Below are 26,945 nucleotides of genomic sequence, written 5' to 3'. Positions count from 1 at the left end.
CCTTTCCTCATCCTAAATGAAGAGGTTCTGTTCCCATAGAAGTTGGGAATAAGCAGCAAGGAGGAAGATCTGACTCCTCCCACTGCCAGTCCCAAACCAGTCTGAGAGTCAGAAAAACCTTTTTAGTGCCTGTTCTATAAACCACTGATCTTGTGACTAAAATTATGGTCACCTGTATCAACTGAAGCAGAAGTAAGCTCTTGATAGCTGTTTGATTTCTTGACAAGTGTCATTGAAACTATTTGCAAATACTTAACAAGGGAATTATAAACTTTTTTTGAGCATTAGAAATAAATTACTTTGTGCGGAAAATTTATTCATGCAACTATATGTTAAAAGGAAAAACCCACAAGCAAACCTGGAAATATATCAGTCCAATGTGAAATGGGGTCTGTGTGACCATCCCCTCTCATTACTCCATAAACTAACAACTCTAGAAAATAACACTTTTGGGAACTTGCTCAGTCTCAGAAATGGACATTTCCAGATTCCTGAAGTGATACTTAGAAAAAGAGAAATGGAAAAGCACCAGAGAACTTGGTGTGGAATGTTAGGTGCAACATTCATCCAATCCCTCTATAGTAATTGTCATTTACTGCAATCAGTCTGTCAATCCCACTGTAATTCAGGCACTGTTTTTATTGGAAGGTGAGACTATTAAGCTTAACATTACATAAACCATTAGCACTTTTAAAGGATAGAGGAACTTAAAATAATTTAAAATATTGATAAAAAGTAAGTTTTAATTAATTGTGATAAAATAGAAAAACATGAACTGCAAATGTAATAGAATCATAGACTATGTTGAGTTGGAAGGGATCCATCAGGACCACTGAGCCCAGTTCCCATGCACAGGACACCCCAAGAGTGACACCATATCCCTGAGAGCATTGTCAAACACTTCTTGAGCTCTGTCAGGCTTGTGCTGTGACCACTGCCCTGGGGGCTGTTCCACTGCCCAAACACCCTCTGGGTGAGGAACCTTCTCCTGATATCCAACCTAAACCTGCCCTGGCACAACTTCAGGCCATTCCCTTGGGTTCTGTCAGCAGTCACAGGAGGAAAGGGATTGATGCTTGTGCCTCCTCTTCACCTCACATGGAAGTTGTGACTGCAGTGAGGTCCCCCCTCAGACTCCAGACTGAACAAACCCAATGATTTCAGCTGCTCCCCACATGGTTTCTCTTTCCAGAACCTTCACCATCCTTGTGTCCTTCCTTTGGATGCCTCTAAGAGCTCAATATTTTCAGGTACTCTCTTTTCTAGTTAGATTAGAAAGTCCTAGTCGAGAGGAACTGAGGGCTTCATTTATATGAATTATTATAATCTAAAAAACAACCTTTGATGTCAAGATGTTCGTATTTGTACAGTGGCCCTGGCTAGAAGTAGGAAGCAATGTGGGAAAATGAAAAACAAGTCAGTGAGGTACAAAGCTCTTTTGTGGGGAAATTAGGAGAAAAGAGATTTACTGTAAGCTTTTAGTGGCAATTTAGATTCTGCCCTTATTTTAACTAAAGCCATTCAGCCATCTGACATTGGAAAGTGATTTTTTCAGGATGAATAGTAGAACACACCTGCAAGGAACAATTCTGCCCTTTTTGTAATGCTAAGAAACATTTTATGAGTGATTAGGGTTCAGTTAGTAACTATTCAACCTAGGCTTTTTGGTTAACTGAAGCAGATTGACAATTTGAGTTTCTCAGAAATGCAGATGGACAAGGTCAGTACATCTCTGTTTTTCACCCAGGCAGAAAGGTAGAAAATTAAACAACTGAACTCCATAACTCCATCTGTCTTTAAAATTTTTTTTCACTTCATTTTTAAAATTTTTCCCCTTCTCTCATAATTGGGCTTGTGGATAAACTTCCAGCTTACTTTTACTGTTCTTTCAGCCTTTATCTGTAGGCTGATATTGTCCTATCATAGTATCCACAAGCTCTTTGCTTCTGTGCTTTTTGCACCACTGGTTACAGACTTTAAATTGAAGTCATTAAGTTGTTGTGCAATTTTCAGACATATGACCACCAATGTAAAGGTCAGGTCACCCATTTCTAAGATAAACTGCTGCGTTATATTTTAGTGATTATAAGCCTGCATAGACCTTGCTTGAAATTCTTCAGTAGGAAACATCCTTACATTGACATACAAAGTGTGGAGTTCGATGAATTTAAATGTATCAGCCATAAATAGAAAAAGGACTTTCTTTTTCTGGTGCTATACTGGGACCAGAATATATGATATACAGCAGTGACATGACTCATGTGAGACTGAAAAATTGAAGTGTAGTTCCTGATTTAAACAGATAAAGACATTGAATCATTATGTCCCACGGGAATTTTCCAACTATTTTGGGTAACTGCCATTTTTTGGTTCTTAACAATTTTCTCTCTCCTACTTCTCTGTTTCTCCTGCCTTGTCTTGATTTCATTCTAATACAGAATTGCATTTTTTCTTATATGTCATATTTAATATGGAAACCTTGATACTAAGGATGTTAATATCTCCACCCACAGATATTCTATCAGGCATCATGTTTTAAGCAATTCTTATATTAAGTACCATCTCCACTGCAAAGGGACAGACATTTCCCAGTGGAAATGATCATACTTGGCACTTCTGAGGCCACACCTCGAATCCTGTCTTCATTCTGGGCCCTCAGTGCAACACAGACTGTGAGGAGCTGGAGTCCAGAGAAGGGCAAGAGAGCTGGTGAAGGGTCTGGAGCCCAATTCCCATGGGGAGCAGCTGGGGGAGCTGGGGGTGTCCAGCCTGGAGCAAAGGAGGCTCAGGAGGGACCTTTCACTCTCTGCAACACCCTGAAAGGAGGCTGCAGCCAGGTGGGTGCTGGCCTCCCCCAGATAACAAGTGATAGGAGAGAGGAAATGGCCTCAAATTGCACTGTGGGAGGTTTAGATTGGATATTAGGTAAAATTTCATCACCAGAAGGCTGTCAAGCACTGGAACAGGCTGCCCAGGGAAGTGGTTGATCACCATCCCTGGAAATGTTTAAAGGGTAGAAGGTGTCCTGGATTAAGGACATGGGGGTCTTTTCCAGCTGAAATGACTCTGTGAATTTAAAGCTAATGTAGGGATAATATTTTCTGTCTTCAGGGTGTGGTGCCATGGATTCCTTCAATAATAAATTTTATGTTAATTACCAGCAACTTCTTAAGAATCTGCCTGTAGGTAGCCCCTTCTATTTCTCTAGCAACACCCTCCATTTGGACTACTTCTTTTTAATGGGCTATGCCATTCTTATCAAAATATTCAAATATCCAAGATGGATGATGGAAAATCGTGAAATATCACTAAACCACCACCCATTTCTGAGCTGTAGTTCAGAAAATAACATTGAACAGAGTATAAGTATTAAATACAGAGAATGGGACAGTAGTAATCAAATTAATCACTTCACAATATATCATAAGGGTATAGCACAAAATAGCACAAAAGCTATAATTTTTCTGGTAATATGAGATCTTTTAGTGACATTTTTTTTTTTTTTTTTTTGCTGTGTACCTCTTCTGAAGGAGAGAAATTAACACCATACTTAATAAATGCAATAAAACTCTATAAAACATGATGGCAGCAGTTTCTCACTACTGCTTTAGGGAGAAGGAACTTGCCACTTTAATTTAAATTGAAACACATTTTTAAAGTTCCTGATCCCTAATATCAAAGTTGTAATTGTTCTACTTTTATACAGGGTAAGGAAGTAGTCAAGAAAAAAGAAACTAAATGAGCTCTAAAATAAATTCTGTGCATCAAAAATGCATTTTCAGAGTGCAGTGTACTCAGTGAAATCCTGGTAATGATCCTTTTCAGAGGTGGAAGGATGCCCTTTCAAACCTGCAGGGTTTTAAGATACAGAGACTTTAGATCATCCCACAGCATAATCTGCTTCTGGCCTTGAATATGCACACATTTTTTCAAGATTTCAAATTTGTGGAAAAGATGGAGAAAGACACTGACTGAGTTGTTTTTAAAGTAACTTTAAAGTGATAAGAAGTTGCAATATTACAATAAATTCCAGGAGAACTGGGTTAACACAGGGACTAGATCAGGAGGCTAGGATGAATAAAAAATGATTTGCAACATTTTATGTCATGCTATATAATTTCTGACATGATTAATTTCACCACTGTGTAATATGACTGTTATTACCCTTTACACTCATCTACACACAACATCATACGTCCTGTTGAAAGAAAAAGGTGTTCCAGTCTCAGGGTGAAAGTCAGCACTATTTGCTAATCATATGAGCCAATACAGTTCTTATTCACCAGAAACATCCATGCTTCTTCAGCTCTCTGCTGAGGAACGTCAGAAAAATCAGCCAGACTCTTCTGCCTGAGGATTTATAGAATTATCAGTTCAACTGAGCCACAAATTTGAAAGTGTGTTTGTTTTTCTAGCCAAATACCTTATAATCCTGCTAAAATACATAAAAATTCAGTGTGGCAAGAGGAATCCAGGCACAACAGGTATCTTGTTTCACAGGAGGAAATGCTGTAAAGTGAGAGGGAATTATGTTCTCTATGGTATGGTTCAGCTGTTCTTGATCTGTACATTACACACAAAACTTTGTCAATGCTTCTGTGAAAGAAGCAGGGCAAAGGTTTCTGCTTGCCTCTGCAATGCATGCAGGTGACCCCAGTGTATTTGTTTATCACAAAACATGAAAGCATGGCAAGGACACTGCTCCTTACTGGCTCATGAACTGATGTTTAGGTTTAAGTTGTTACAAAATCCCAGTTTTGAAAATGTGACTGGGACATTATATATCATAATGTCTTGGGATGAATCCAGATGGAGATGGAATAGAAACTGGTAAGTAATGTCTCTCCTTTTTCTGAATTTAATTAAAGAATATTTTTGGACATGTATGAGTTTAGATTATTTTTAGGGGCATAATTTAAAGACAGTATTGCTAAATTCACGAAATGCAATAAATGTGAATTTTTCATTACTATGAAAGGAGAACCAGCAATGCTTTTCTTTCCATTTGGGTTATTAATGCAACTCTGGGATTCTGATATCAGAAATCGAGTTTCAGAAAGTGAGTTGAATAGTCTTGCTGAAGATTACTATTTAAAAATATCAGGTTGCTCACCAAACAACATGGGAAAAGCACAGATAATGCAATATTATTTTACAAATGCATTAATCACAAAGTATATATCTTAATCTACTGAGTGTTCTTCAGACTGGATGTTCAGCACCATCTTTCTCCTTCTGATGAAACAGAGTTGTCTTTTATATCAACTTTTATATCAATTTTATGTCTATGGCAGTGAAAAAGAGCATTTGAAAATTTATTATAGAATAGAAAAAAAATTACCCAAGCCTGTCAGTATGGCTCTATGATGGTTTTGTCTGCTCTGCATTTTTTAAAGATCAAACTTTTTGCTGTCCTTACCAATTGTGCATAAATTTACTCAGAGAAAAACTGAAGCAATCTAATTATTTGAAAGATTCATTTCTATTACAAGTTTAAGCATAGCTCAGTGTTTTTTGATTGTTTTTGTCTTAGTTTTTTTCTTTTAGTGTAAATATATTGCATAAAAACAAAAATGGAAAATTAGAAATACTGAAGGTGAATTGGACTTATCAAGCTATCCAAAGTATTTTTACTGAAGTGATGTCAATTTCTATTTTATTATAAGTTCCATTTTTAAAGATAAGCTTTATTATTTTCACCTGTAATTCCAAAATTTAGGGGGGCAACTTCCCACTGAATCAATATTTCAAAATATCAGGCTACTCAGCAAGCTCACAGTCCAGCAATCTCACATTCTGCTTCAATCTGCAAAAGCAGCACTAAACTGGACTGCTTATTTTAACTCTGCTTTAGCATGGTATCTTCTGGATAAGGAGATAGAAATTTGGCTCAGCTCTTGAGTTTACATCTAATCTGAGAATTTTAAGACATATTATTCCATCTCTATCCTGAAAAAAAAATATCACTTACAAAAAAGGAATATAGAGTATTTGTCCAATTAATATGAATTTCAAATTGATTTGGAAGCTACTGAAATGTCTGTAACTATCTGTGTTTTCTGAATTGTGCATTAATAAAAAAAATGTGAAATTGATGGGTTTGTTGTACGTGGGACATGGAATGTTATAATTTGAGTTTTGACAGTGAAATGCTCTGGGTAGCTTATTTTGGAGAACACAAGAAATCTTTGATTACAATACAGATGAAAAATCACATTTAAAATGTTCCATTTTAAAAGTCTGAATGTATTTATAAGGAAACATCAGCTATTATCAGAATCCTCTGAAGCCCTACAAAACAGTCTAATACATGAAAGTCAACATTTAATATGCCATAGTCTCATGTTTCTGTGTGGTAGCTCCAAGGAAATCAATTTTTCAGCTCGAGGGTGTTTTGATTTGGTGCAGTTCTGTAACAATCGTAAATGTTATCCAGAATGCCTTCAAAAAGAACACAATTTAATAATCACAAATGTTCCTACTCTGTCTTCATAACACCGTTAAAATATCATGACAATGAGATTTATCAGATTTCATGGTACTACAACGTGCATTGAGCTATTTTTGGCAAGGCTTTAATATGACTGAAAGTGAATGAACTCAATTGGAAACTTTTAGAAAACTTTGCAGTAAAGTTTTGTGATATTTTCAAAAGAAATGCTACCCTCTTCACAGCTGAGATAGGATCAAATTACAACCATGTGACAAATTCTGTGTTTGTGCTCCAGGATATTGTAATTTTAAAATGTTCTCCTGGATCTGGCTGAGGGATGAAATGCTGTAGCATAGGAAGCGTCCTGGGATGTTTCAAATGGTAGTGGCTACAGTTGCTCTGAAAAGACTTTTGCAGTTAATGTGTTATGATGTTTTCTCCCTTAAGTCTCATCATACTGAACATAGGTAGGTATAGCTTAAACTTCAGGCTCCTAAATTAGCAATTTGCCACAGTGCGCCACTAAAATCACAGTGAATAAAAAACTAAAATAAACCATTAAAAACACGGTGAAGATGTTATCAAGGGCTTCAGATTGCATTCTCTGGATTTGAATGGATCTGTGGAAGCATCCATATCTCCTCACTGACTGCAAGGATGGTAATGACACCGAAAACAGGCTCAGTTCAGAGGCTAAACACAGCTCTGATGGGCCTTTGCCCTACAGTTTAATAGGGAGAGATTTCCTTGTCCTTTATTCTGCTAAAGCAGTGCTGCAGGCAGGCAAAAGGTTGATAATCTGTCCCCAAAAGTCCTAACAATCAATAAATAAGAGGGAGCTTTGTTTTAAAGTATGAATCAAAAGCTGTGCGAGGAAGTATATATGTTATGTTTTAAGCTTTGCTTTGTGGGATGGTGAAGTCAATGATGGTCACAGATTCTGGGACATCAAGATTCTCCCTTAAGTGCCTGGAGGCAGAAGGTGCCTTGAAGGTAAAAATAGAAAAGTAATGACTGACAGTAAAAAACAATCCCAGAACAGAGGCATTTACCATAAGACACTCTAGTTCTCTGTCTACAGGTCTGTGCTTTAAATACATATTGAATAAGCAAGGTCAGCCTACATTGTCTGCATCCTCTGCTCATTCTTGTCACAGAAATAGATCCCTACAACCTTCTTTCTACTTAAATGAAAGCCTTTTACATTTTCTTTTTTTTTAATTATTTTGTAATGTTTCAGGAGCCACAGTTCTTTGCTTGTAGAAATTGCAGTTAAGAAAACAGAAATCCAAATGATAAAAGGAAAAAGCCACACATAATACAGTATTAATTTCCATAAGCCTTTAGAATGAATTCCATGGAAAAGCTTTTAGTGAATTTACTATGATGTTTTGAATTGCCTGAAAACATTGAAATAATGTGAGGTAACTTGTACATGATTTTTTGTTAACTTGTCTTTTTTATTCAGCATTTTGAAAATGTAAGTAATGATATAAAATTAAAGTTGTTCCAAAGATCACAGGTTTTAACCAGCTTATTGCATAGCTTGCCTTTGACAAGGAACTGAGCATTTTCCATGCTGTGTATTTGCTATATACTTATAGCACAATTATCTGTAGAGAATTCTGATTTTTGAGTAGCATGAGAAAACAAAACATATTGTACAACTTTAAGTATAGTATTCTGTGACTTTTGTCACTCGTGTATTACACAAAAGCTATGAATATACAAAAATACTTTTAAGTGTTGCTGTTTGATTCACTCAGCCTGAACTGTGGTGCAGAGAGCTCATAAATTTCTGGGTGCACATAAACCATCCCAGCTGTTTTAACTGCAGAGGGGACTGAGACATGGAGCACTGCCTGTCTACCACACCACGGCTTGCCTTCAGCAGGGAATGCAGAAATACAAACCACCAAGCAACCATGGCTCTCTTCAGTAGGTTTATTCCTCTGGGCTGTTCAGACACTGGGAGAGAGAATTACTAGAAAGCACCTGACTTGCAGTATATTGTCACAGCTAAATAATCTAGGATTTTTAAAAGAAAGTGTGGGGCATTTCCCCCTAAAGTAATTTTCAAAGCAGTATTAACAATATTTTTACAGTATTTTAAAAATTAAACTTGTTTTCATTGTCTTCTATTTGCACCTTTGTCTTGCTCTCAAATGTTGTGGGGTTGTTTGGGGTGTTTTTTTTGACAACGATAAAATATGGAATTTAGAACTTTTCTTTCAAATTCACTGACTGCTCTTCCTAAATGACCTGACCTAAAAGCTTTTCTCTGGAGAACATTTGCAAAAGCCTTAAATTGACAAACACTTTTTTGCTTGTACTGTTTCTACCTGTGAAATTTAGTAAACCTACCATTTGGATACAGTCTCTTGTAAACAGCAACTTCACCTTTGAAATTATATCATCTGTCCAAAGCATAGCTAAAGATAAAATGCTTTGGGCACTCTTGTTTCTCTGAAGCTGTAATTTTGATAGTCTTCTAGAAGCAGATTAGTATCCTGTGTACCCCTGTGTATATCTCAGTGTGTCTCTCTTAAACACCTACAGAACAATTCCTAATTTAGGGACATTTATTAGAGCATTTAGATCGGAACTGAGCCTTTGTGGTTTTTAATATCTAAGTAACAATTGTTCTTGTGTCGTGTGTGCAGCTTGGTTGCTTTCTGGAATTTTTGTCTTGAAGCCTTGGAGTAAAATGCTTCAGTCTGAAAACACTGTCCCAACAGCCAGTTACCAGAGTGTAAGGAATCTATATTATATTGTATATGCAATTAGTATAGACTCCTTTTTGGTTTTTTCAAGCGATCCTGCAAGGTGTTAAAACCACTGATGTAGGAAGGTGGGTAGATAGCACAGTATTTGAAAAGAGGGCTTATGGTGAGACTGATTCCCAGTAACTATTAGGCAGCAGGTAAGTGATATTTTTTTGCACAGTGAGACTTCAGTGGCACATGAATGACTGACAGTGGCCACGTTCTTACACTGGCAATGTGCTCTGGATTAGAACTCTCCTCCCTGGCACATATAAAAGGCTGACTAAATGTCATATTTAGTTAGAGGAGAATATTTTGGTAAAGAGAAGAAAGTAAACTCTTGTCTGTCTGTAGGAACTGGTGATCAGGAAATATGACTTACTATCAGTCATTAAAGGAAATTATCCCTCAGTGCAGCTGCTAGAGGATTTTCTACTGAGGTAAATGCAATCAGAACTGCTAACGCAGCCACCACTGAGACACCTCAGCTGCCTCTGCTTGTAAGGCTGGATTCAAAGAATGCTGAATAAATGGGAAAACCTTGCTCAGAAGTCTCAGGAAGTGGTTATAAAATATCAAATGCACAGCTCAGATTCTAGTCTTTTGTTTGCACTGGCAGAGCCCTCAGCAGACAAGTGTGGTCTCCACAAGTTATACACAAGTGCCAGGTCCTTGAGGACAGCAGGGAAAAAGGTTGCTACTGCATTGTGTGTACAGACTTCATTTAGACCTTCCATAGAAATGGTATTTGATCTTCTAAATGCAGAAAAAACCCTATGTCTAGGGTGCAGAGTTTACATTAAATCCTGGCACAAATTGCCTGACAGAGTTCAAGAAGCATTTGGACAATGGTTTCAGTACATGGTGTAGCTCTTGGGGGTGGTGCAGGGCCAGGAGCTGGACTCTGTGATCCCTGTGGGCCCCTTCTAGCTCAGCTTATTCTGTGATCCTGTGAAGTTCAGTGGTGATCAACACTCATGCTGTCGGTCATTGTGCCTCTCTGCAGTGCCTTTTAATCAGCCTAATTGTACACACACTGCAGACCACACACTGCCCACACTGCAGATCACTTACTAATACAGTGAAACAAAGCAGCTGTCATAAACAGCACAACAGTTTGCAGAAAGGAAATGAAAATAAGAAAAGGAAAAGTAACAAGATACTAATTACCACTGTTGCAATTTTATCATGAAGAAGAGGCTGTTTATTTTCTAGATAGATGGCAGAGGTTCAGTGAACAAACTCGTGAATATCTTTTTTTAATCATCAAAAAAAACAAAAGCAACCAAAATGAACCTTTTCTTTTCTATGTTGGAGCAGCAGTTAGGTTTTGTCAGAGTGAAATGTCTCACGATCACCCAATATTTTCCTGAATGTACAGTGTCTTATTAACAGTGTATGTTATGTATGTTTTGTTTTGTAACTTCTGCCTGTCCTTTATCCACATTGTGCCTGCTCAGCCCTCCCATCCTGCTCACACCAGCCTGCCAAAACACCACTAGTTTGCTTTGCCCTTGCCCTTTTAGTGATATTCTTTCTCTCTGTCTGTGTTAATTCCTTCCCCATTCTAGCTGCCCGCAGTGTGATGAGTTCACAGTGCTGGGGTGCTCCAGAAGAGGAATGTTGCAGCCTGTGAACTTGATCCAAGTTTAGCCATGAACACTTTCAAATGGTTCTTCTGCAAAGATACTTCACTAATTTTGTTAAGGTTGGAGACAGAGATCTCTAAGTTACAGAGAGTAGTCATAATTCTCATACTCATAATTTGACAAAAGGAATTTTGCTTCATCTAGGTCCCATTTCATTTATAGATACTGGAAGTTCTTCTACATGGGATGAACACTTTATGTAAATTCAATGGCTGAGACTCATGAGTGAGCACAGAAAAATGATCAATCTAGTATTGAAAGCAACACCTTTCTGGGGAGGATCCAGAGTGACAAGTATCATTCAATAAAGCATTATATTAAAAAATGGGGGACCACTCCTACTCACAAATGCTAGCATGGCCTCACTATTTGTACAAGAAAAGAGCAGCAATTTTCATTTTGCTTATCTCTACTTTAAATACAGCATATTGCATGGGACCCATTATTTCCAGTCATTTTCAAGTTTTCTTCCAGTCTTCTCTGTTTCTAATTCTACACCAGGCATCCACTTGAACGATATAAGCCATCTGTAGTTTATAAAACACCTTTAAGCTATTGTTTTAAAGTTTTATACCTTTTAATGTTTTCCTATTTATTTCCTGCTGATATCAACACATATGCTGCCAAAAGCAATCTTTAGTGGATACTAACATATTCATATTGAACACTTGATCCAGAAATTTTGCAGATAATAGGCAGAGGGAACATCTGTGAGAAGCAGATAATTTTTAATATTTATGGATAGCTCATTTCCATGTTGTAATCCTTAAGGTGGGAACGGGTTTGTAAGGCTCTGTGCAATGCAAGACATTTTTCTATATACCCATCATGGTTAGGTAATGAAGGGAGAAATGGTTCTGAAGAGGGAACTCCAGCAAGTTTATTAATTAATGATGGAGAAAAGATCTCTACCATTACTTGAATGAAATACAGAATAATTGTGCAAAAATGAAGGTATTCAACACTTTAATAATCAGGATAATTTTTCAAACTGGACAGCATCATCTGGAAGCCTGGTCAACATAGTGAGAATAATTAACTATTATCTGAACTTCCAAATAGACACAGCTTTTATTTTACAAACTTTAGTGACCAGCAATATGCTTGAAGCATTACCTCAGCATTTATAATGATTTACAAATTTTGCTTCTTCACTGAGAATTAAGTCAGTAGGTTAAGCCCTTTCCTTGTCAATGGCTTGAAATTCTATATTATTATTTCACTTGATATAGAAAAATCACCCACCTGAGACAAAAACATTTTCATACTGAATTTTATTCCTTCAGCCATGAATGTGAAACTGAAGATTCAGAAACCTGGTTTATGAAGATGGTGAAGATGTGTAAAAGGGGAGCTAGATTTCTAATTTTGTCACATTAATTTTGCGTGGGTTTGCAAACACTGTAAATCATAAGTGCCTCACCTACTATTTTTTCATTCCTGCTTTCAACAACCAAAAGCACACCTGATGTAAATCACTTCCTTTTCACTTATAGGCTTAAAAATTGTTTTACCTTTAATACCTAAATAATGTTTGATTAATAGGAGTGACAACATGTCTAGTATGTTATCTCTTAACAAAAGTGAAGAATGAATGAAAAATCAAGATGAAAATCCTATTTTGGGGCAGCTCCCTGTAGGTCCTTATGTTAATCAAACACGTTTAATTTAAAATTTAATTTAATTTTATTTAAACTTGACAAACTTTACAATTTTCTGATAAAAAGAAGCAGAATCAGACTGTCATGTTTGTCTGTTTACCTTGGCAATTCAGGATGCGTTTCTGTGCTTAGGGCATGTCTGTGATCTTTTGCAAGCCACCTTACAGAGCAGGCCAAGTATCCAAAGATCAAATGGGTCAGTTTTAGCATAGATTAAAAAATTCACATGCCTACCAACTGGAACAAAGAGGTAATTTTTTTTATAAGCAGTTTTCTGATGGATTTTTCAGTACAATCAACACATCCATGTTTGAAATTGCATATGGGTGAAATTCTTGTAGATGAAAGTGAAACCAGGTGTCTTGTACTCCAGTGCATTCTCTGTTTAACAACAGTGAAAATGACTTCACAAACTCAAGGCTTCTCATTTCCCTTTACTGTATCCAAGTCTTCTTTTTTGAAACACTGTTCTTTAAAATAGTTCTTAGCCTGAAAGATTTAATAAAACATATAGAAATTAACAAAGCATAAAAAGCAAAATCTGTTTCACTGAAACAACCACTGTCTGTGGTATAAAGTGTACACACCCATATGAAAACTTGTGGAAAGGCTGTGAAATCTGATCCTCGCTGAACCATCCTATGGCCAAATATATGTATTGCTTTATAGAGAGGTACTGTCTTTTCTGAAAATTGGAAGGATGGAGTTGAATCTTTTTATTTTAAGAAATATTTCATTGCTTGTAGAAATGAAGAGGCTGAAGTACACATAGGGAAGAATTCCAGCTTGTACAAACAGGCTCATTGACCAAATATCTCCTTCAAGTGGCATTTGCAAAAGGCTGTGACTTAGAAATACTAAGAATGCAATTAGAGCGCAATGGTGAGGATCCAAAGTGGAATGAACAAAGGCTGAGATGCAGGAGAAAGTTTCTATCACCATTTAAGGGTTGCTTCTCACACTCTTAACAGCTGCCTTGTCACTCACATGAAGTCTGAGTGGATTAGAAGGATTATCGAATGCAGTATGCCGTCTAATTCTGCTTCAAAGCTAATCAAAATTGGGTACACATGCAGTTATCCAATGCCAGCATCAATCAGAGTGTGACTGACACTGACACTCCCTGAACTAACTCCAGGATGTTGCCCTACTGAACACAGAACTAAGCATCTCAAAATTCCCACTCCCATGAGACTCACCTGGACAAAAAAAAAAAAACAACAACCCTCTAGCTATTCAAATTCAGATCAGTTTTTTAAAATATATGACCAAAGCCAAGTTCAATTTTCAGCAAGAATGGCACATACTGAAATATGCCACTTCCAACAAACAGCTGAGATTTCCCAGGGACACCATCTTTTCACACACCAGCCTAACTGGATATTGCTTATCTTAGGGGATCAAATGAGATTCTGCTCCTGGTGTTATATCTCCAAGTAAACATGTGGTAAACAAAGGAAAAAATAAACAAAGGCACCAGACCTTTGACTGAGACTGCTGCAGAATACTTGGAGCCTGGTACATGCATATGAATGTGTTTAGAATGTGTTTCAGCCTTGGCTTCATTTCAAGTTTATTCAGAATTTCTTCCGAACTTTTAATTCAGTAGCAGTATCAACAGCTCCTCTCTACTTTTTTTTTTTTCACAAAGATCTCAGAAACCAGACTGAATCTTTAGAAATATATTCTGACCCCAGCCTTTAGTGGGAAACAGAAAGGCGTGCATCCATTTCAACAGTGACAATGAAACACGGAATTATCATTAAAAGAATGGGGCAACAAAACACCTTACATTAAAGGACAAAATCCTTATGACATTGAGAAAGAGCCCACAAAAAAAGTTAAATTCACAGAAAAACTCCACACATTCACAAAAATAGCAAAGCCTATGAGATATCATTTATAGTTGTGAATGAGGAAAATAATATGAGGAAAATAAAGTTAATAAGAAACACTTTTAATAAATATTGAAGTCAATCAACATGTAGCTGACATCAGTGATTCAGGCAGCAGGAAAAGATACCTGAACTAAAAACTGTAATGCAAACCAAAAAAACATTAACAATTACCAGAATACATCAAACAAGAAATCCACTGACAAATGTGAAGCTAAAATGTATTAAACTAAGCAGATTTCTAAAGTGTCTACAAATGTCAGCTGCTTAGTGCTGTTGCATTTGTCACTAGTGCAGTTGTCTTGGCAATGAAGATTATATTTTTTTCCTTCATTATAGAATTTAAAGGTATTACTGGAGAAGTTTCCCTGGATAAATGCTTATCCCTGTTTGTGTCTTAAATATGTATCTAGGAATCATCCAAGACAATGATCCCATTGGTGCAGTGTTGTCATATAGCAAATGTGATCCAAAAGTCATACATAAGGTAAAAATAGTAAAGCTTTATTTCCTTTGTAGGTAAGGTACTGGAACTGGCTCTTGTAAGACCTCAAAAATCTAGTTCACAAGGCAGGTAAAAATCCTAGAAAGAACTTAAAAAAGAGTTACCAAAATGATCCTGAAACTAGAAAATAAATTTTGCTATGCAAGACTAAGTTTGATGTATTCAGTTAGTTAAAATATATATATAAGGCAATAGAATTACTTTTTATATGTAGTTACAGAAGGAGAAGATTTCCAGTAATTGAGAGCTATCTATCTTTAATGATCAAGATGTAACAAAATCCAAGGATTAGAGGTTGAAACTGGGCCTTTATTTTTTGTTTTGCCTCCTTCAGCACCTCTTATCAAGCTTATTTTCTAGGCTCATCCAGGCATATTTCACCTAATTAATTTCCTACCATTGCAAGGGCATTGGGGATTAGTTCCAGTCTTTGCCTATAGCATAGTTAAACCTCATGAGGTCTAAAATTCTTTGTTCTAATCAACACCTTTAAGTCTAGAATAAAGCCTTGGTAAACCTTAATGACCTGGTAGAGAAGATCTGAGGATTCCTTCCGGCTTCAAACACCAGGAAACTTTGCAATCATTTCAGAAATCATATTTATTAACCTATGCTGTGCTTGATATATAAGCCACCCAGCACAGGTGATCAAAGAGAGATGTCCCCCTTGAGCCAAGAGAATATTTTAGAGAAGAGAATAAGAAATAAGTGGTAGTTAACTGAAAGCACTCCCTAAATCCCTGAACCATGAAACACTCCATTAAAATGTTACTTTGAATCCCTAACAAGCTTCAATCAAGGCAGACTGTATTCTTAGCCCCTAGTTCTGTAAGCACCTAATCCTACAGGAGTTCCACATGGGTGCTCCTCAGCCTTTGGGCTGAAGTGTGAAAGATCTCATTATTAGTACTGGGGCTACCAGGAGAGAAGCCAAACCTGCTCTCACCCCTGAAACTCTCCACCTTGGGAGCTGAGGGAACAAACACACTCTGTTACACACAGCCTGGTGCTCCTCTCCAGCAAGGAAGTAATGAGCTTTTCTTTTAGCACTTGTAAAGGAGATCTAAGCCTTCTTAAAAAAAATGGGCTTTGTGGTCCAGAAAAAAGGAATGGATACCTGGGTTATGGGGAAGACATGGTATGAGAAAGAACAGGATCTCAGAGAATGGACCTGAAAAATTCTGGGGTCAATCTGCTACATTTACTCTCCACATTTTCAAGAAAATATTTTTGAAAAAAACACAGTTTTATCCAGTAAATTGCATTCAACATTTATGCTTGACTGAGGTTTATGCAAACTTGGATTTACAGAACTTTTATTTTTATGGAAAAGTCATCTAAAATCACCAGTCTTCTCCTGGTGTGAATTTGAGAAGGCTCAAGATGAAGATTACTGGTTATTTGCAATACTGGTTTCTCCCCTATATTGACACAGATATTTATAAACTTATAAGAAAGTTGTTGTAATTCTTTCTGCTGAATACAGTCTATCAAATAATTTAATTTTTCATTGAGACAGTGCCCTTATATTGAATACTAAGTGATTAGCAATATTAAATAAACTACTTACTGATGATAAGTGGCTATATAACAGACACATATCAATGTGATGGATTCAAAATAACATTTAATATATTTCAGGTATTCAGTTGATTGTTAACCAATACTGCACCACGTATCTGTTTGAAATATCAGTTCTAAGGTTTTTGAGCTGGTGAAAAGCATAAAAATTGCAACAACTCTTTTAAATACATAACCCTCAAGGTGTTACAGCATGTACTTAACATTAAAATCTATGTAATAAATTACCTACTTTGACTTTCACAGGTGTTAAATAGATACAGTTTTATTATTTGCCATGCAATCAGGAGAGATTAAATATATTAATAAGATTCAATTAAAATCATCAGATATTTATGATACTCATTGTAAAGGTTCATAAAAAATAACCTGCCACTATTTATAGCTCTCCTCAGATGACAATGTTTCTGAAACAGACTGAACCATCACTGCCACTAGCAACAATCTAAGAACAGGATTATTTAATTCACTAGAAAGTAAAGTACAAAAGCAAAGTCTACTAGATGGTCAGTGAATCAATTATTGGTTGAGTAACCAAGTGAAATTCAGTGGAAAACAAAACTCTGCTACCTTCTCCCAGCAACAGGAAATTCTGCCCTAATACATACTGACCCATCTTATTATCAGTTATCCAAACAAACTGTGTGTGTAAAGACCTCCACTGATGAAAATTATTACAGCACCATACAGGGGCATTTGCAGAATGCAATTTTTGTGATCTTTTGTCTTTGTAGTATTGATTAAATGAAGATGATAGCCTCTTAGTATGAAGCGTACCTGTGCTTTTCAGTCCTCCTTTCAAAGACTTATATTGTATAAATTATAATTGGGAGGTAACTGAGAACCACGGTTTCTTACAAATCTGTCAGTTCCGAGAGAAATTTGAACTTCAAAAATTCCTTTCTTCTGTGTTTATTGTATATGTGGATCAAAAAAAGAGCTGTCTGGGAACAAGCACTCTTTGAGTAAGTCAGCATGAATTCTCTCTTACACACAAGCCACCCACCCAACATTAGAAACCTATGAAAAGATTAATAGAAGCATATTAGACCTTTATATCCAGCAGCTTTTCTGTAGGGAATCTATGTTTTAAAAATAGATATTGAGATAAATATGTAAAGAAGAGAAAAATAGCATGTGAGAAAAATAGTGTGTGAGAAATGCTTGTGCAATCTACGAAAGTACCTTTTTTCTGCTTTGTTTATTTCATAAAGTTATCATTTCACAATACCTGCAGCAACATTAGCTGATTGCAGAGGATTTACATTATCATAGAACCTCCCAGGATGGAAGGGACCATCAGGAATCATTGAGTCCAACTCCCAGCCCTGCACAGGACATCCCCAAGAGTCACACCACGTGCCTCAGAGCTTTGTCCAAATGCTTCTTGAGCTCTGACACACTTGGTGCCTAGCTGATAAGTGCCTGAGCATCACCAAATGAATCATTAGCATTAAAAAAAAAACCTCACTATCAAGAAAATATTATAACTGTTGCACAGAAAATTGATATTCTGGCTAATTATCACCAACAGAAAGACTTTATTTATTTGTTCATTTATTTATTTATCCTCTTAAGAGTGAGGAGCAGGTGTTGAGTGCTGCAGTGTAAGCAGTGCATGGTGTCTGCCATGCAGGATCTACTGCTGTTGCTGTGACCTGTTGACACCAAGTGAGAGATAATGTGAGTTAGCAGTGACATGAATGGACGTCTCAGGGTCTGTACTTCAAAACCTTCATGACCAAATTGCTATTTTGAGGGCTCAGAAAAGGAGAAAGCATACCTTCAGTAAAGGTACGGCATTGCTTTAGAGGAATTCATACCAGCACAAACTTTCCTTTTCAGTGACTGTATTTCTCAGATCCTTTGTGGGTTTGTGCACATACAGTTACTTAAGAAAGGACAGAGACAAGGAAGCAAGGTCATTATGAGACATAACATGGTCAAAAGTAATCTGTAATTCCCTCCTTGTCTGCTCTGCTGCAGAATGGGAGAGAACAGCTGCAGGCATACTTAGATTTCGTTTTTACTGAAAGAGGGAGTGGCAGACTGCTGAGATCACAAAAGGGATTTTTTTTTTAAACACAGCATCTACTGAATAACTTCTCTGATACCTTTTCAGATTTTTCCACTCACCTTTTCACATTTTCTGCAAATGGTTTGCTTCCCAGCTGATCTTGGAGGAGCACAGAGAAGAGTGTGGTCTTTATTTTATAACATGTAACCAATGAACTTGCAGCATTTCTTTCAGAGATGAATTCTGTTTTTACAACTTCCACCTCAGTAGTGAGGTAGCAAAGTGATAGAGGGAAGTCTCCACACTGATATGTCTAACCTGAGGTGGAAAATGGAATTCATGCAAAACACACCATGAACTGAAGTCAGCAGCTGGCTGTGAATGATCCTGGGTACACTGCAAAGCTATTCTGGAGCTGCACCATTACACAGGGCCTGAAACACCACGATATTCCTCTTCCTGCATGAAATCCCCATGCAAAATGAAAACTGCTTGAGTCAATGGATAACAAAATATGCAGTTTGCTCATTCTTCTCCCAAATGGTGTCCATAAACTGGGAGTTTCTTCTATCCACGATGGATTACAATCAGAAGTAAAATAGACACAATTTTTAAGCTGACAACAAAGAATATTAGGGCCTGGGTTTAGGAATCCCATTGAGAGAAAAGTATCTGTGATGAACACTGTTGATAAAACATCCCTACTTGGATACTGTCACATGTATAACTTATGGTTAGCAAAGGCTCCTGGATTTTCCTGAGTAAGAGTATAAACCTGTCATTTTTCCTTAAGTTGAGAGAGTAATCCACACATGGTAGGAGTAAACATTTTTGTTTAGTCTATGAAAATTTAAGATATGGCTATTCCTATTTTGAAATTCAATGAAACAAAATAATTACTTAAGGTTTCGATGCACATTTCTAAAATGTTCTCTCTTCCAGAACTAAAATAATATTTTTCATGTATGAGGAATAACAAACCTAGTCAAACATGTATATCAGGCCTAAAGGGTGGCCATATTTCCAAACTTTAATTTTGCTGTGATGTCCTCTTCTCCCATCTCATTTTTCATTTGCAGTTCATGAAAATTTTCTTTCCCTGTTGCAGTTTTTTAATGGCTTAGTGTTCTGTTGCTCTTTCCTCGAAAGCCTAAAATGCAAAAGATTTATAGACCTGGATTTTTTTAATTGGTTCTACTATTTTCCCCAAGAAGGGAGGGATGATGCCTGGCATTTTTCATTTAGACACAATGCACTTTTATTGAAAGTTAAAGATAATGGCTTTGGCCGTTCCTTTTTAATCCAATCTCCTGCTTCGTGTCCTCAAAAAGAAAATTGGAGAACATGGCCACAGTTGGCATTTTGTGATAGAGTCCATTTTTCTTCTATTGAGGATGCAAACAGTGGCTGACATTTCTCAATTAGGTCCTCTTTTTTCCTATTGATAATGAATTCTTTTATGTGGCTTTCACTTTAAGCTGCTCCACACCATGGACTGCTCAATACAGAGAGTCTGACAAGTAGCTAAGCTGATAATGTGAATAGCTGTTTGTTATAATTTCATAGTATTTCCTGTAATTGCAAACGACACCATCCTTTGTTCTAATACATATAGCTGGGATATTTGGATTTATTTGTGTAACACTCAATAAAATCATTCCTTTACTGTAACACAGACAATTATAATAATAGACTTTTTCCTTACTGTTTAGCAACTAATTTTACAGACAATTAAATTGCACTAATGAATAGATTAATCAACTTTATTGTGAATCAATATACTTGTTTTCACTCTATTTTATTTAACAGCAAAATATGTCAACTTCACACGTATATGTAGTAAAATATCTACTAGCCATTTATATCAATGTCTATTATTCAATTAACCCGCTTTTTATGGATAATCAATCTGCATTAATTTGGCTAGGGTGTTCAGTAATCAGATTAGAGATGTGCACATGCACAAATCAATTGTTTTTTAAAAAGCATGCTAGAGGAATCACACAGCACTGGCTTTGCTGATTGTGCCTATCTTTTCCATAGAAATAATAAAAAAGTTACTTGATGAAATTTGAAAATTCTCACAATTTTCATTTGTTTCCTGAGGTGTCTGTTAGATGTATTTATGCTACTGTCCTAATATATGTGTTACAAATAAACTTGTAAGGAAGTTTGCTCTGAGGTCTATTTTGGTAAAACCTAAAAACATGAGCTTCCTTTCTGAATTCACTTTAAAGCTGAGAAGTTCTCATTTTACCTGGAAACACCAGCAAGGATTTTTTATTGGCATGTTCATTGATTCAAAAAGTTTTCAAAGAACCAAAATCACCTTTTGTGGCCACACAACAAAATGACCTGCCTTATAAACCAGTTTATGTTCTTTGGCCTAAGGACCTATCATGTTAATAAGTGAGGATACCTCATATTTGGACTGTCAGGGGGAGATGCTCTTACTGGTTAATCAGGAATACACCCAACCCAAAACAGCCCTAGTGAGTTCTCTGACTGCTATGAGACTTGTCTAAGCAAGGACTAATCAAACTAAAATAACATCCAGGCTTATGCAAATAATTTTCTGATTAAGAACCAGATTTTCCAGTAGATAACTAGAAAAAGAAAAAAGAAAAGAAGAAATCAAGTTCATTAAAAAAAAAAGAAGTCACTTATAAGCTAGTTTGCTTTGGGTAAACTTACTTACATGTAAGCAGAAAGTATTTTGAAGCTTATGTGTACTCTGCAGTACGAACACATTTTTGGAGTAGCATCTTTTTCAGAAGACAAGGTGAAGGATAACCCTCAAGGGCAGAGTTGCAAGCTCTTTTAAGACAAAATAGAAATGCCAATCAAAGTGCAGATGGTTTTTCTCCTGAGAGGTGATTATTTTTTCATAGATCCTTTCCTAGAAGGATGGCTTAAATACATCAACTAAAGTTCATAGTAGCATTGTAATAGTAGAAACCAAAAGAAAATATATCTCAAGCATAGGTCTTCTCAATCAGTTTAAAAATACATTTTCACTCCTGAATAAAAAAACCCAAATTTAAAAACCCCACAAACAGCAGCAAAAACTAAACAAAACCGAACACTGCACCTTTTTTCTTTCTCTGTGCACTGATGAACCTTAATCTATGGTTGTATCTCCATCCTAACATATATTTTCTGAGGCAGGTCCTTTTTTTAAGCTATGCAAAAATGTTTAACCACTTAATGTTTAGTAGCAGAAATGATAGCTTAAAAAAAACCAATAAAGGAGTTGTACAGAAGCACAGACCTCAGATATATCTATTTCAGTTACAGACTATGTCACTTCACAAACTGACAGATAGGAATGATATTTCATTTGTATTTAATTAATTTTTATTATTTTATTATTCATTTATTACATTTGAAAGTTCTGCTGCTTAAAGTATGATTTTAAGAAAAAAATTGTTAAAAGGAGTTGGAAAGGATTTATGATTTATATATATATATATATTTATATATATATATATACCAGCTTATGTTGATTTCAAAATCTGCAGATTATCGCAGTGTAACTAATTGGAGTTCAGCAAATGATTTTGTTTACAATAAAGAAAAGACTAAAGCCCACTTGTTATGGATTAATTGAGCCAGAGAAATTAAAAAGAGAAGGGTTAATTTCTTTCACTAGGACAGAATTTTGAATAAAAATAAATATTTCTTTAATAACAACTCTTAATTCTTATAGACAAGGAGAAAAAAAATACATCAAGAAAACCCCAAGACTGTGCTATGTGTCTGACAGCTTAGGAAAGTTTGAGTCCTCCTTAGGTTTGAAAGCTACTGCTAAACTAAGCATGTCTGCAAATGTAGATGTTATTGTTATAGTCACTCTGGTGAATAGCAATTTAGCTGTGGTAAGAATTACCTATAACTTCTTACTTTTCATGGTCATAAGATTAAATGCAACCCATGTAGAATTATACAGCCTCAGAAGGCCATCGCCACAGATTGAATCTATACAAGTCACAATATAATAAAACCCAAAATACTTAGCCCATGTTGAAGCAATATGCCACAAGAAAAAGCTCTTGACAAAATTGCTCCTAGCAGCTACCTCTCTAAAATAAAACTTCAGCTACCACTGCCTCTGTAGGTGAGGGAAGCTTTTCTAATCACACGAAGAAAGCAAGATAAACCAACAGCTTGTCTAACCTCTTATAGTAATTCCAAAATTAATCTTGCAGACACATACTCTGGCCACACTTTTAAAGATATACAGGTACTGTGTACCCTGAGGAATTTGGCATAAGAATACTTATGCTTTATGTCACTTGCCAGATAATCAGACCCACAGGAAGGCTCAAAAATTACGTGAAGAGAGAAGATACCTCTAAACAGACTTTAAAAACTAAAAGACAAACTAATCTCAAACCCTGAAAGACACCTGACTCTGCTCATTGAGAGCATTTAGCTCTTCTGAAGCTAAACATCTAAATCATTCCCCTCCTCATCTCCAGGGGAGAACTCCCTCTGGTAGTTCACATCCTGAAAATCTGACTTGAAATATCCTGGAAAACCTGAGCCTTTTGGATTCTCAGTCTACATGACCTGGGCATATCTGGGCCTTTCACCTCCTGAGAAATGATTGCAGCTAATACTGAAATTCTACTGCTGAAACTAATCCAGGCAGTGTAAATTCATACCAGTCGGAACGGGGCCTCTCATCTCAGGTGGCTGCTTTGCTGCGTGACTTTATGGAAGAGATGAGAGCTGGCTCTTGTTATCTGTCTTGTTTGGATTTCATATTAAATATCCATCTAATGGAAGGTGAATAAGTAGTCCACTAAACCAGAAATAAAGCTTTACTAGATGAATAATTTAGCATTTAGGTTAGAGAATTTGACTTGCTTCCCTGGGTGGTGCAACATTTCATGCTCAGTTATAGAGTCCCTTAGCATTAAGAAGGGGCCTTGGAGGTATCTCCACTTAGAGCTCTTTTATTGTTAGCTAATAGTTATGCCTCTATTCCAGAAATGAGAGGTGTGTTTGAATTTCTGAGACTTTAGAGAATCTAGAATGTGGGTTTTGTAAAACCTGTAACCACTCAAAGGAAAGTGTCCCCAGAAGTTGTTATTACTGTGGTGAAAATCAACAGAATGTGATTTGAGGAATCACAACTACTGTTAGGCTTTTTACTGTTGCTAGCTGTTTGTGAGGATTTTATTAAACTCCTTCAGAAATATGGAACCTGGAAATTTCTCCTGTTTTTTGTTAATGCATCGTTTTGGGGAAGCATTTCAAATGAGAGCACGACAAAAACAGCAAAAAATTTGTATTATTATGTCTGTACCTCGGCTGAATGGTTGTTTTATCCAAGAGACTCAACCTCACACTGCAAAGGTAAGACTTAGACACTGAATGGATATAATACTTTAAGAGGATTCTATGACATGGAGAGATGATGAAGTAGCTTAAGGATCTCACAGATGTGTTAGTTTCACCATGAACTAATCGTAAAAGATAAAACTATCAAAACTTCAAAAAACAGTGTTCTAACAAAGCAGAGCAATGAATGGCTAGTGAAATGAGGAAGCAGCTGATTTTGCAAGATCAGTGGCAGCTGGAATTGTGCCTTGCCACCCAGCAGGAAACAGTGACAGCACCTCCAGACTTGACAATCACACACTGTGAGTAAGGTGCTGCTGCAGAACGGGGAAAAGCAACCAGGTGGCCCAGTAGCTGCTCAGCTAAATTCACCAAAACAGACTTAAAAATGCAGAATTCAGCTGTATTTTTAAGTTATTCCTGTTGATGCAGCTTCTTGGTTTGTGTTTTTGTTTGTTTTTTTTAAAATTTCCTTCAAGTTTTGAGTTGTGGTCTGCTGAGCACCAGAAAATCTCAGGGTTTGAGGTCAGGGCTGGTGTTTAAATGAAGTTTCTTTAAATTTGAACCTGATCCTTTTCTTGCTAATTACTTGAGGCACTTAAAAGCTATCAGGAACATTCAGGACCAGAGCAGAAATGTTAAATGAATGCAGATAACTAGAAATAAGGAATTCTGAAGTTACCAGAAATAGTCTAGAAAACATTTTTGGACCCAGCACATAAAGACAGTTGTAATATTTTCTTTCCTGCCTCAAGACAACTTTTAAGCCCCACCCTATTCATCTTCAGTTTCCTTTACAATTTCTGCCCCCATTCTATTTTATCCTTCTGTTCAAGATGATGACATTCCTATAATTCATTACTCATTAAAATCACAGAAATATTACCGCAAGTGAGCTGAGAGCTTTTTCCAGGGAAGTAAGGGCAACTGAGTACCCAGTTACTATCCAAAGTCTGTAGAAGTTGGGTCCTTGACTTTTTTATGTCATTTCACTCCCTCTTCCCTTAACTTTAAATTTCATTTCCTTTGGACATTTTTTCTTTTCTTAGTACAGAAATAGAAAAAAAAAAACCACTTTTGAAGCAATGGGAATAAAAAAAGGAAACTTTTTCTAGTTTTCTGAAACCAAAAAAGTAGTCAACATCTGCTGCAGCTTACTTTATATGACCTTTTCACTCTGCTTTCACTCATGTGAGAGGAAATAGTATAGCAAGTAAATATACTGCTGTTGATCTGGAATACCAGTGATGTCAATGTTTGTGGTTATCAAGAACACAATGAATGCCCTTGACACTTAGGGCTGTAAGAAATGAGGTTTTTTGAGTTATTTTAGTTTCTTGCTTCATTCCTTACCAGGGCATTATTAAAACTGAAAGCTACACAATTTTCTCATTCAAAGACCTTTTCAATAGTTAAGAATATGCTTTCAAACCATAACTGTATCAGGATGTGTGGTTCTGCCTTTGTCAAGAAAATATATACACATTTTGTTTGTGATGCTGTCTAAAATCTTGACAGCTAAAGAATTCATCTTTGGAAGTGCAGATTCATTTCTGCTGTTAGTTGCAAGTGAGTAAAAGCCTCCCTTTTATGGGCTGGATCCAGTGCCACATCGATTATGCAAATAGCCTTTGTGAACGCCTCAGGCATACTTTGCTGGAATTGGAAGGAAAGTATCTCGGAAGGCAGGCCTGAATTTTGAAACCAATGAGTTGTTCTTATATTCTGGCATTAGTAAATGATAAGCTACTGAGGAATAAGCTACTGAGGAAGGTCTCTGAGGAGAAATTGTAACAGCGTTCCTGGACCTGAAAGGGGCTAGAAGAAACTGAAGAGGGACTTTTTACAAGGTCATGTAGTGACAGGACAAGGAGTAATGACTTTAAACTGAAAGAGGGTAGATTTAAATTAGGTATCAGGAAGGAATTCTTTATGGTGAGGGTGGTGAGAAAATGGATCAGGTTGCCCAGAGCTGTGGCTGCCCTGTCCCTGATGATTCAAGGCCAGGTTGATGGGGAGCTCTGGGCAACCTGGACTACTGGAATGTGTCTCTGCCCATGGCAGGGGAGCTGGACCTAGACAAAAATTAATGTCCCTCCTAATAAAAACCATCTTATAATACTCTGATTCTGTTATAGTTATAATATACATAATTCATATATATAGTTATATAGTTATAATATACAGAACATATATATATAGTTATAGTTATAATATACAGAATTCATATATATTATATGAATTTTGTTCCCTTTCTCTTTCTACAAGGTGCAACTGTTTCAAGATGTCATAAATACAGATTTTCTTTACAGGAGAGGCATGTTAGCAGTGTTCATACTGTGAGATGGCATTTTTTAATTTAAAACCTGTTTTTTCCTATGGCAGAAAATACTTGTTTTAATTAAAAACAAACAAGATAAAAACAACAAAACTGATTTTGTTGAAAAAGATTGAATTAAAAATAATAAGGTAGTTGCCCTGAATACTTCTCTTTCTGCTCCTTTCCACCCCAACACTACCTCAGTTTTCTATTTTGATAAAGAAAGAAAAGTCAGGGAATTTGGAGGTGAACATGAGGAAAATAAATGAAAAAGACATGGGAAAAAAGGTGCTTCTGGTCAACTCTCATGTTAATGATGATGCTGTCTAAACTATTGTTTCTACTGTAGAACTTCTTTTGTTTTATTACTGGTCTTTCAGAAATGTCAGGGTCTAAAGATGGTTTCTTTAGGAGAACAAATTAAAGCTTTGCCAACAAAAGTGAGATACACCTCAGAGAAAATAGATTAATGAACTATAAATTTCCCTGTAAGAAGAGCAAGCTGTATCTTAACAAACTTGAGGGCAGGGGGCTATGAATGGAATTTAGAAACTACACTGTGAGAGACCTAAATGTTTAAAGTTCAAAGCTCAAAAAGTTGGTCATTTGCAAAAGCAGCAGGTGCTTTGCTGAGGCCAGGTTTTCACCTCAAAGCCAAACAAGAGGAGCATAAACTGGAAAGGGATGGGAGTGAAAACAGTTTTGCTCAGCTACCACACCTTAAAATTGAGATGTTGTCAGGTATTGCACAGAAAGTGAGGAGGAGGAGG

The sequence above is a fragment of the Parus major genome, chromosome 8 (assembly GCF_001522545.3).
Source record: "Parus major isolate Abel chromosome 8, Parus_major1.1, whole genome shotgun sequence".
Taxonomy (NCBI): domain Eukaryota; kingdom Metazoa; phylum Chordata; class Aves; order Passeriformes; family Paridae; genus Parus; species Parus major.
The sequence above is the reverse complement of the archived record's forward strand: the minus strand, read 5'-3'. Positions refer to the sequence as shown.